The sequence below is a fragment of the Prionailurus viverrinus genome, chromosome X (genome assembly GCF_022837055.1).
Source record: "Prionailurus viverrinus isolate Anna chromosome X, UM_Priviv_1.0, whole genome shotgun sequence".
NCBI lineage: Eukaryota > Metazoa > Chordata > Mammalia > Carnivora > Felidae > Prionailurus > Prionailurus viverrinus.
Genome location: NC_062579.1, coordinates 63,076,525 through 63,086,251, shown reverse-complemented (window position 1 = coordinate 63,086,251; position 9,727 = coordinate 63,076,525). Strand labels below are relative to the sequence as shown.

At 36.9% G+C, this 9,727-nt stretch overlaps 1 non-coding gene across 1 annotated transcript; it reads left to right on the top strand.

Annotated features, from left to right (window-relative positions):
* Positions 1-556: 556 nt before the first annotated feature.
* LOC125158071 (U5 spliceosomal RNA) lies at positions 557-672 on the top strand. The gene has a single exon (XR_007149179.1). It is a non-coding gene; the product is annotated as a U5 spliceosomal RNA (small nuclear RNA).
* Positions 673-9,727: the final 9,055 nt, after the last annotated feature.

Genomic DNA, 9,727 nt, shown 5'->3' with positions numbered 1-9,727 from the left:
CACATCTTCTTTATCCATTCATCGGTCCATGGCCACTTGGGCTCTTTCCATAATTTGGCTACTGTGATAATACTGCGGTAAATTTTGGGGTGTGTGTATCTGTTTAAATTAGTATTTTTAGGTAAATACATGGTCATGAAATTGCTGGATTGTAGGATAGTTCTATTTTTAACTTTTTGAGGAAATTCTATGCTGTTTTCCAGAGTGACTGCACAAATTTGCATTCCCACCAATAGTGTAAGATGTTTCCTTTTTCTCAACATCCTTGCCAACACTTGTTTCTTATGTTGTGGATTTTAGTCATTCTGGCAGATGTGAGATGACATCTCATTGTGGTTTTGACTTCTCTTTCCCTGAAGATAATTGATGTTGAGCATCTTTTCATGTGTCTGTTAGCCATATGAATGTATTCTTGGGGAAAATGTCTATTCATGTCTTCTGTCCATCTTTTGAATTGGATTTTTTATCTTTTGAGTGTTGAGTTTCATAAATTCTTTATATATTTTGGATAGTAACCCTTTATCCAATATGTCATTTGAAAATACCTTCTCCCAATATACTCTGGTTTCTCTTCAGATCATATAAATCTTTCGCCTTTTACTAAAGATTTCTGTGGAAAATACCTTGTCCCATTCCATAGGTGGCCTTTTAGTTTTGTTTTTTCCTACACTACGCTGTGCAGAAGATTTCTTATTTTTCAAAATTTTATTTAAATTCTAGTCAACATACAGTGCAGTGTTGATTTCAGGAGTAGAATTCAGTGATCCATCATATACATACAACACCCAGTGCTCATCATAGTAAGTGCCCTCCTTAATACCCATCATGCATCTAGACTATCCCTCACCCACCTCCCTCCATCAATCCGCAGTTTGTTTTCTATCTTTAAGAGTCTCTTGTGGTTTCTCTCTCTCAACCCCCACCATATATTCATCTGTTTTGTTTTTTAAATTCCACATATGAGTGAAATCATATGGTATTTGTCTTTCTCTGACTTATTTCACTTAGCATCATACAGTTAAGCTCCATCCATGTCATTGAAAATGGCAAAGTTTTATTCTTTTTGATGGCTGAGTAATATTTCATTATATGTTGATGGGCATCTGGGTTCATTCCATAGCTTGGCTATTGTTGATAATGCTGCTATAATCATCGAGGTTCATGGGCCCATTTTAATCTTTATTTTTATATCCTTTGGGTAAATACCTAGTAGTGTAGTTGCTGGATCATAGGGGTAGTTATATTTTTAACTTTTTGAAGAATAATCTCCACACTGCTCTCCAGAGTGGCTGCATGAGTTTGCATTCCTACTAACAGTGCAAGAGGGTCTCCCTTTCTCTGCAGGCACTAGAATACCTGTAGGTTCTTGCATTGTTAATTTTAGCCATTCTGAAAGGTGTGAGGTGGTACCTCATTGTGGTTCTGATTTGTATTTACCTGATGATGAGTGATGTGTCATGTGTCTGTTAGCTATCTGTATGTCTTCTTTTGGAAAATATCTATTCATGTCTTCTTTACATTTATTAACTAGATTTTTTGTGCTTTGGGTGTTGAGTTTGATAAAATCTTTATAGATTTGATACTAACCCTTTATCAGATATGTCATTTGAAAATATCATCTCCCATTCTGTAGGTAGCCTTTTAGTTTTGTTGATTGTTTCCTTCAGTGTGAAGAAGGTTTTTATCTTGATGGAGTTGCAGAAGTTTATTTTTGCTTCTGTTTTCCTTGCTTCAGCAGACATATCTAATAAGAGGTTGCCATGATAGATGCCAATTTGTTGCTGCCTGTGTTCTACTCTAAGACTTTCATGGCTTCAAGTCTATAATTTAGGTCTTTAATTAATTTTGAATTTATTTTCGTTTATGTTGTAAGAAAGTGGTCCAGTTTCATTCTTTGGCATGTTGCTGTCCAGTTTTTCCAGCATTATTTGCTGAAGCAACTGTTTTTTTCACATTGGATATTATTTACTGCTTAGTGGAAGATTAATTGACCACATAGTTGTAGGTTCATTTTGTGAGTTTCTCTACTCTCCTATTGATCTACGTGTCTATTTTTGTGGCAGTACCATATTGTTTTGATCATTACAGCTTTGTAACACAACTTGAGGACAGGAATTATGATGCCTCCAGCTTTGCTTTTTTTTTCAAGGTTGCTTTGGCTATGTAAGGTCTTTTATGGTCCCATACAAATTTTGTTGTTGTTCTAGCTCTGTGAAAAATGCTGAAGATATTTTGATAGGGATTGCATTAAATATGTAAATTGCTATGATTGGTATAGATATAACAATATTTGTTCTTCTAATCCATGAGTATGGAATGTTTTTCCATTTCTTTGTGTCGTCTTCAGTTTCTGTCATCAATATATAATGGTTTTTGGAGTATAGGTCATTTGCATCTTTGGTTAAATCTATTCCTATATATTGTACTATTTTGAAGGCAATTGTAAGTGGGATTGTTTCCTTAGTTTCTCTTTCTGCTGCTTTATTATTGGTGTATGGAAAGGCAACAGAGTTCTGTACTTTAGTTTTGTATTATGTGACTGAAGTCATTTATCAGTTCTAGCAGTGAAATCTTTCACATTTTCTATATATAGTATCATGTCTCCTGTAAATAGTGTGATTTATACTTCTTCCTTTCTGATTTTGATGCTTTAATTTCTATTGGTTGATTTCTGTGGATAGAACTTCCAATAAAATGTTAAGTAACAGTGGTGAGAGTGAACTTCCCTGTCTTGTTCCTGACCTTACAGGAAAAGCTGTTTTTTCCCCATTGAGTATCAGATTAGCTGTATATTTTTCATAGGTGGCCTTTATTATGTTGAGGTATGTTCCCTCCAAGCTTACTTTTGTGAGGGTTTTTATCAGGAATGTATGTTGTACTTTGTCAAATGTTTTTTTTTCCTGCATCTAATAAAATGATCATAAGGCCCTTATCCTTTCTTTTTAAAAAACCTTTTAACATTTATTCTTTCTTTGAGAGACAGAGAGAGTATGGGTGGGGGAAGGAGAGGGAGAGAGGGAGGTGCAAAATCTGAAACAGGCTTCAGGCTCTAAGCTGTCAGCACAGAGCCTTATGTGAAGCTTGAACTCACAAACTGTGAGATCATGACCTGAGCCAAAGTCAGAGGCTTAACCGACTGAGCCACCCAGGTGCCCTTATCCTTTCTTTTATTAATGTGATGTATTAGGTTGACTTGTGAATATTAAACCACCCTTCAATCTCAGGAATAAACCACAATTGATCATGGTGACTGATTTTTTTAGTGTATTGTTGGATTTGGTTTGCTAGTATTTTGTTGAGAATTTTTGCATCCATGTTCATCAGGGATATTGGCCTGTAATTCTCTTTTTTAGTGGAGTATTTGTTTTTGGTGTCAGTGTAATGCTATACTAATAGAATGAGTTTTGAAGTTTTCCTTCCTTTTCTATTTTTTGGAATACTTTGAGAAGAATAGGTATGATCTGCTCTGTAAATGTTTGGTAGAATTCCCCTGTGAAGCCATCTGGCCCTGGACTTTTGTTTTTTGGAAGGCTTTGTTTGTTTTGTTTAATGTTTATTTATTTTGAGAGAGAGAGACAGAGAGAGAGAGACAGAGAGAGAGAGAATGTGCATGGGAGGGGCAGAGAGAGAGAAAGAATTCCAAGCAGGCTCCATGCTCACAGTGCAGAAACCAACACGGGGCTCAATCTCAACAACTGTGGGATCATGACCTGAGATGAAATCAAGAGTTGGACACTTAACCAACTGAGCCACCCACGTGTCCCTATTGGGAGGTTTTTAATTACTAAATCAATTATTTTGCCAGTTATCAGCCTGTTCAATTATTCTATTTATTCCTGTTCCAGTTTTGGTAGTTTATATGTGTGTAGGAATTTGTCTATTTCTTCCATGTTGTCCAGTTTGTTTGCATATAATTTTTCCTAATATTCTCATATAATTGCATTTCTGTGGTGTTGGTTGTCATTTCTCCTCTTTCATTTTTAAATGTATTTATTTGGGTCCTTTCTCTTTTGTTTTTGGTAAACCTGTCAAAAGGTTAATCAATTTTATTCAAAAAACAAGCTCCTGGTTTCATTGATCTGTTCTACTGTTTTTTAGGTTCTATATCATTTATTTCTGCTCTAATCTTTAGTATTTACTTAATTCTGCTGGTCTTAGGCTTAATTTATTGTTATTTATCTAGTTCCTTTATGTGTAATATTCGGTGGTTTATTTGAGATTTTTTTTATCTCTTGATGTAGGCCTGTGTTGCTATATACTTCCCTCTTAGGACCATTTTACTGCATCCCAAAGGTTTTGGATCACTGTGTTTTCATTTGCATTGTTTCCATGTATTTATACATTTCTTCTTTGATTTTCTGGTTGACCCATTATTGTTACATGCTGTTTAACCTAAATACATTTGTGGTCTTTCCAAAACTTTTATTTGATTGACTTCTAGTCGACAGCAGTTTGGTTAGAAAAGGTGCAAAGCAAGAGAAGTGACATAACATACAAGAGAACTTCCATAAGATTAACAGCAGATTATTTGTAAGATACTTTGGAGGCTTGAAGGTAGTGAGCTAATATATTCAAAATGTTAACTGAAAACAAACTGTTAACCAAGAAAATTGTATCTGCCAAACCTGTCCTTCAAAAGTGAGAGAGAAATGAGACACTCACAGATAAATGGTGAAGGATTTTGTTACCACTAGACCTGTTCTCCAAGAAATTCTCAAAGAAGTCCTGTATAGTGAAATGAAAGGACACACATACTAACTTGAAGTAGCATGAAAAAATAAAATTTCAATCAAAATAAATACATGGGTAGTTATAAGAGTCATTACTGTAGCAACAGTTAGGAACTCTACTTTTTGTTTTCTATGTAACTTAAGAAGTTAATTATTAAAAATTTTTAACTAACAACTAGTATTTTTGAAACTTTGGTTTATAAATGAATATTTGGTTTTCTACACAATTTTAGAGATGAAATGCATTGAAAAGAACTAAAACATTTAAATGTTTTAATATTAAAAAGCAAGTAAACACAAAAGAATACAGTAATTTAGGAAATGAGAGACAAAAATCTCTAAGGCATATATAAACCAAATATCTAAATGACAGAAATTCCTTATTATCAGGAATTATTTCTTTAAGTTAAAAAAATTAGAGAGAGAGAGAGAGAGAACATATAAGCAGGGGAGAGGGGCAAAGGGAGAGAGAATCTTAAGCATGGTGAGCATGGAGCCCAATGTAAGGTTCAGTCCCACAAACCAGGGATCAGGAAATTAGCTGAAATCAAGAATCAGACACTCTGGGGGGGGGGGTTGGGGAGCCAAGATGCAGGAACAGCAAGGAAGTTCTTTTTGCATTTTGCATCCATGAAATACAGCCAGATCAACAATAAACCATCCTGTACAAGTAGGAAACTGATCTGAGGATTAACACAACAACCTGCACAACCTGAACCACAGAACTCAGCAGGTACATGGTGTGGACAGGTGAAGTGGATGAGAGAGAAGCTGTGGAAGGCAGGGAGCTGTTTTTGCTTGCAGGGAGAGGATGGAGACAAAGTAAGGGGAGAGTACAGGAAAAACACCCCTCCCCAAAAGCAGCTGGAGAGAAAGTGGAAAAGTGGAAACAGCTGCAGGGTCTAAACTAAAAAGGGAGAAAGGAGAAAGGCGAGGGTTTGAATTCCATTAAGACTCTATAAACAGCAGGAGTGCAGAGTCTGAAACTCCACAGCTCGATATCTGGTGGTGGTCTGGTGGGAATGGCAAATCCCCAGGAGCAGAATGAAGTCCAGGGGGTCTATGGGCCATGTGGGGAGCAGCAGATCCCCTGCTTGGAGGACGTTTGGTAGAGTCATGTGAACTCCCCACGGGCAAAGGTCCCAGCAGACCCTGGACAATGGCCACACCCACTGGTGTTGGAGTGAGGACATTAAAGGTGAAGCCTGGTGCCAGAGATGTGTGTGATTTGCCATAATCCCTGAAACACTGCTGCTACATGATCACGTGATTTTTTTCTGGGACGAGCTGGCACCCAGCCACAGTATCTGGGCATTGGCAGCAGCACAGTCTCACAAACGTTCCTGGGTACAGTTGGCACCTGACCAATGTTCAGTGAGGCTCTCTTGCAGGGGGTCAGAATGTGTCAAAGCCACAGTCTCAGAAAGGAGGGCTCAGGAAACACAGCTGCATCTGAGATAAAACTCAGGAGGGTGGTGCTGCCTGGCAACCTGATGGCTTGATCATGGACAGTGTAAAAGCAGGAAGTAGATGGAAGCTGAAGACAAAGAACGGGTGTGCAATTGCTGATTGGGGAGAACAGAGTTCTGATACTAGAGACTGGGTAGCTGGGTGATGCCATTTTCACCGCTATAACTGAGCTGTGATCTCAAATGAGTGCCACGGCAGCAAGGATGGATGATGCAGAGCAATGAATCAGTGATATACAGGACAAACATGGCAAATGATGAAGCACAAAAAAAGAGGGAGACTAAGGCAAAAGAGCACGATTTAATAATTAGAGAAATCATTGACTCATTAAAAAGGAAAAACATCAGAATCATAGGGGTCCCAGAAGAGAAAGAGAGAGAAAAAGTGACAGAAGGGTTATGTGAGCAAATCATAGAAGAAAACTTTCCTAACCTGGGGAAAGACACAGACATCAAAATCCAGGAACAGAGGACTCCCATTAGATTCAACAAAAACCGAACATCAACAAGGCATATCAGAGTCAAATTCACAAAATACTCAGGCAAGGAAAGAATCATGAAAGCAGCAAGGGGGGAAAAAAGCCCTTAACCTACAAGGGAAAACAGATCAGGTTTGCAGCAGACCTATCCACAGAAACTTGGCGGGCCAGAAAGGAGTGGCAGGATATAATCAATGTGCTGAATCAGAAAAATATGCAGCCAAGAATCCTTTACCTAGCAAGGCTGTCATTCAAAGTTAAAGGGCAGATAAAAAGTTTCTCAGACAAACAAAAACTAAAGGAGATTGTGACCGCTAAACCAACCTTGCAACAAATTTTAAGGGGGGCTCTGTGAGGGGAGAAAAGACAAAAAAAAAAAAGACCAAGAGAAACAAATACAAGAAAGGACCAAAGAACACCACCAGAAACTCCAGCTCTACAATAAACATAATGGTGATAAATTCATATCTTTCTGTACTCTAAATGTCAATGGGCTAGATACTCCAATCAAAAGACATAGGTTAACAGAATGGATAAGAAAACAAGATCCATCTATATGCTGTTTACAGGAGACCCACTTTAGACCTAAAGACACCTTCTGATTGAAAGTAAAGGGATGGAGAAATATCTATCATGCTAATGGCCAACAAAAGAAAGCCAGAGTATCCATACTTATGTCAGACAATCTAGACTTTAAAATACTGTAACAAGAAATGAAGAAGGACATTATATCATAATCAATGGGTTTATCCACCAAGAAGACCTAACAATTGTAAACACTTATGCATCAAATGTGGTAGCACCCAAATATGTAAATCAATTAAACACAAACATAGGGGCGCCTGGGTGGCGCAGTCGGTTAAGCGTCTGACTTCAGCCAGGTCACGATCTCGCGGTCTGGGAGTTCGAGCCCCGCGTCCGGCTCTGGGCTGATGGCTCAGAGCCTGGAGCCTGTTTCTGATCCTGTGTCTCCCTCTCTCTCTGCCCCTCCCCCGTTCACGCTCTGTCTCTCTCTGTCCCAAAAATAAATAAACGTTGAAAAAAATTTTTTAAAAAAATTAAACACAAACATAAAGGAACTCATTGATAATAATACCATAATAGTAGGGGAATTCACACCCCACTTACATCAATGGACAGATCATCTAAACAGAAAATCAACAAGGAAAAAATGACTTTGAATGACACATGGGACCAGATGGACCTAACAGATATATTCAGAACATTTCATTCTAAAGCAACAGAATACACATTCTTCTCGAGTGCACATGGAACATTCCCCACAACAGATCACATACTGGAACAACAGTCAGCCTTAAACCAGTAAAAAAGATCGAGATCATACCGTGCATACTTTCAGACCACAACACTATGAAACTAGGTATCAACCACAAGAAAAAATTTGAAGAGGTAACAAATACTTGGAGACTAAAGAACATCCTACTGAAGAGTGAATGCACTAACCAAGAAGTTAAGGAGGAAATTAAAAATTACATGGAAGTCAATGAAAATGATAACAATGCAGCCCAAAACCTCTGGGACACAGCAAAGGTGGTCATGAGAGGAAAGTATATAGCAATCCATGCTTTCCTAAAGAAGGAAGGAAGGAAGGTCTCAGATACACAACCTAATCTTACACCTTAAAGAGATGGAGAAAGAACAGCAAATAAAACATAAAATTGGCAAAATACAGAAAATAGTAAAGATTAGAGCAGAAATCAGTGCTATCAAAACAAAACAAAACAAAAAAACCCCACAGTAGAACAGAGCAATGAAACCAGAAGCTTATTCTTCGAAAGAATTAACAAAATTGATAAACCACTAGCCAGTTTGATCAAAAAGAAAAGGAAAGAAACATATAAACTACCATATATACATATAAACATATAAACTAGAAACATATAAACTACCAAAACTGAAACAGGAAAAAGAGAAAATTTGAACAGAGCCATAACCAGTAAATAAATCGAATTAGTAATAAAGAAAATCTCCATAAAAACAAGAGTCCAGGGACAGATGTCTCTCCAAGGGAATTATACCAAAGTTTTAATGAAAAGTTAACACCTATTCTCTTGAAGCTGTTCCAAAAAATATAAGTGGAAGGAAAACTTCCAAAGTCTTTTTATGAAGCCAGCATTACCTTGATTCCAAAACCAAATACCTCACTAAAAAGGAGAATTAGAGACCAATTTCCCTGATGAACATGGATGCAAAAATCCTCAACAAGATGTTATTCAACCAGATCCAACAATATATTAAAAAAATTATTCACCACAACCAAGAGGGTTTATACCTGGGATGCAGGGCTGATTCAATATCTGCAAAACAATGAATGTGATTCATCACATCAATAAAAAGCAAGGACAAGGACCACATGATCCTCTCATGACACTCTGTATGGAAAACCCAAAAGTTTCCACCAAAACACTGCCAGAACTGATTCATGAATTCAGCAAAGTAGCAAGATATAAAATCAATGCACAGAAATTGGTTGCATTTTGTTTTTTCTTTTTCTTTTGTTTATTTTGTTTATTTTGTTTATTTTATTTTATTTTATTTTTTTTATTTTTTTATGAAATTTATTGACAAATTGGTTTCCATACAACACCCAGTGCTCATCCCAAGCATTTTGTTTTTTCAACAAAAAGTGAAATCAAGGAATCAATACCATTTACAATTGCACCAAAAACCATAAGATAGCTAGGAATAAATCTAATGAAGGAAGTGAAAAATCTATACACTGAAAACTATAGAAAGCTTATGAAATAAATTCAAGAAGACACAAAAAAAATGGACAAGGATTTCATGCTCCTGGATAGGTAGAACAAATATTATTAAAATGTCGATATTACCCAAAGCAGTCTACATATTCAATGCAATCCCTATCAAAATAACACCAGCATTCTTCACAGAGCTAGAACAAACAATCCTAAAATTTGTGTGGAACCAGAAAAGATCCTGAATAGCCAAAGTGATCTTGAAAAAGGAAAACAAAGTAGGAGGCATCACAATCCTGGATTTAAAGCTGTATTACAAAGCTGTAATCATC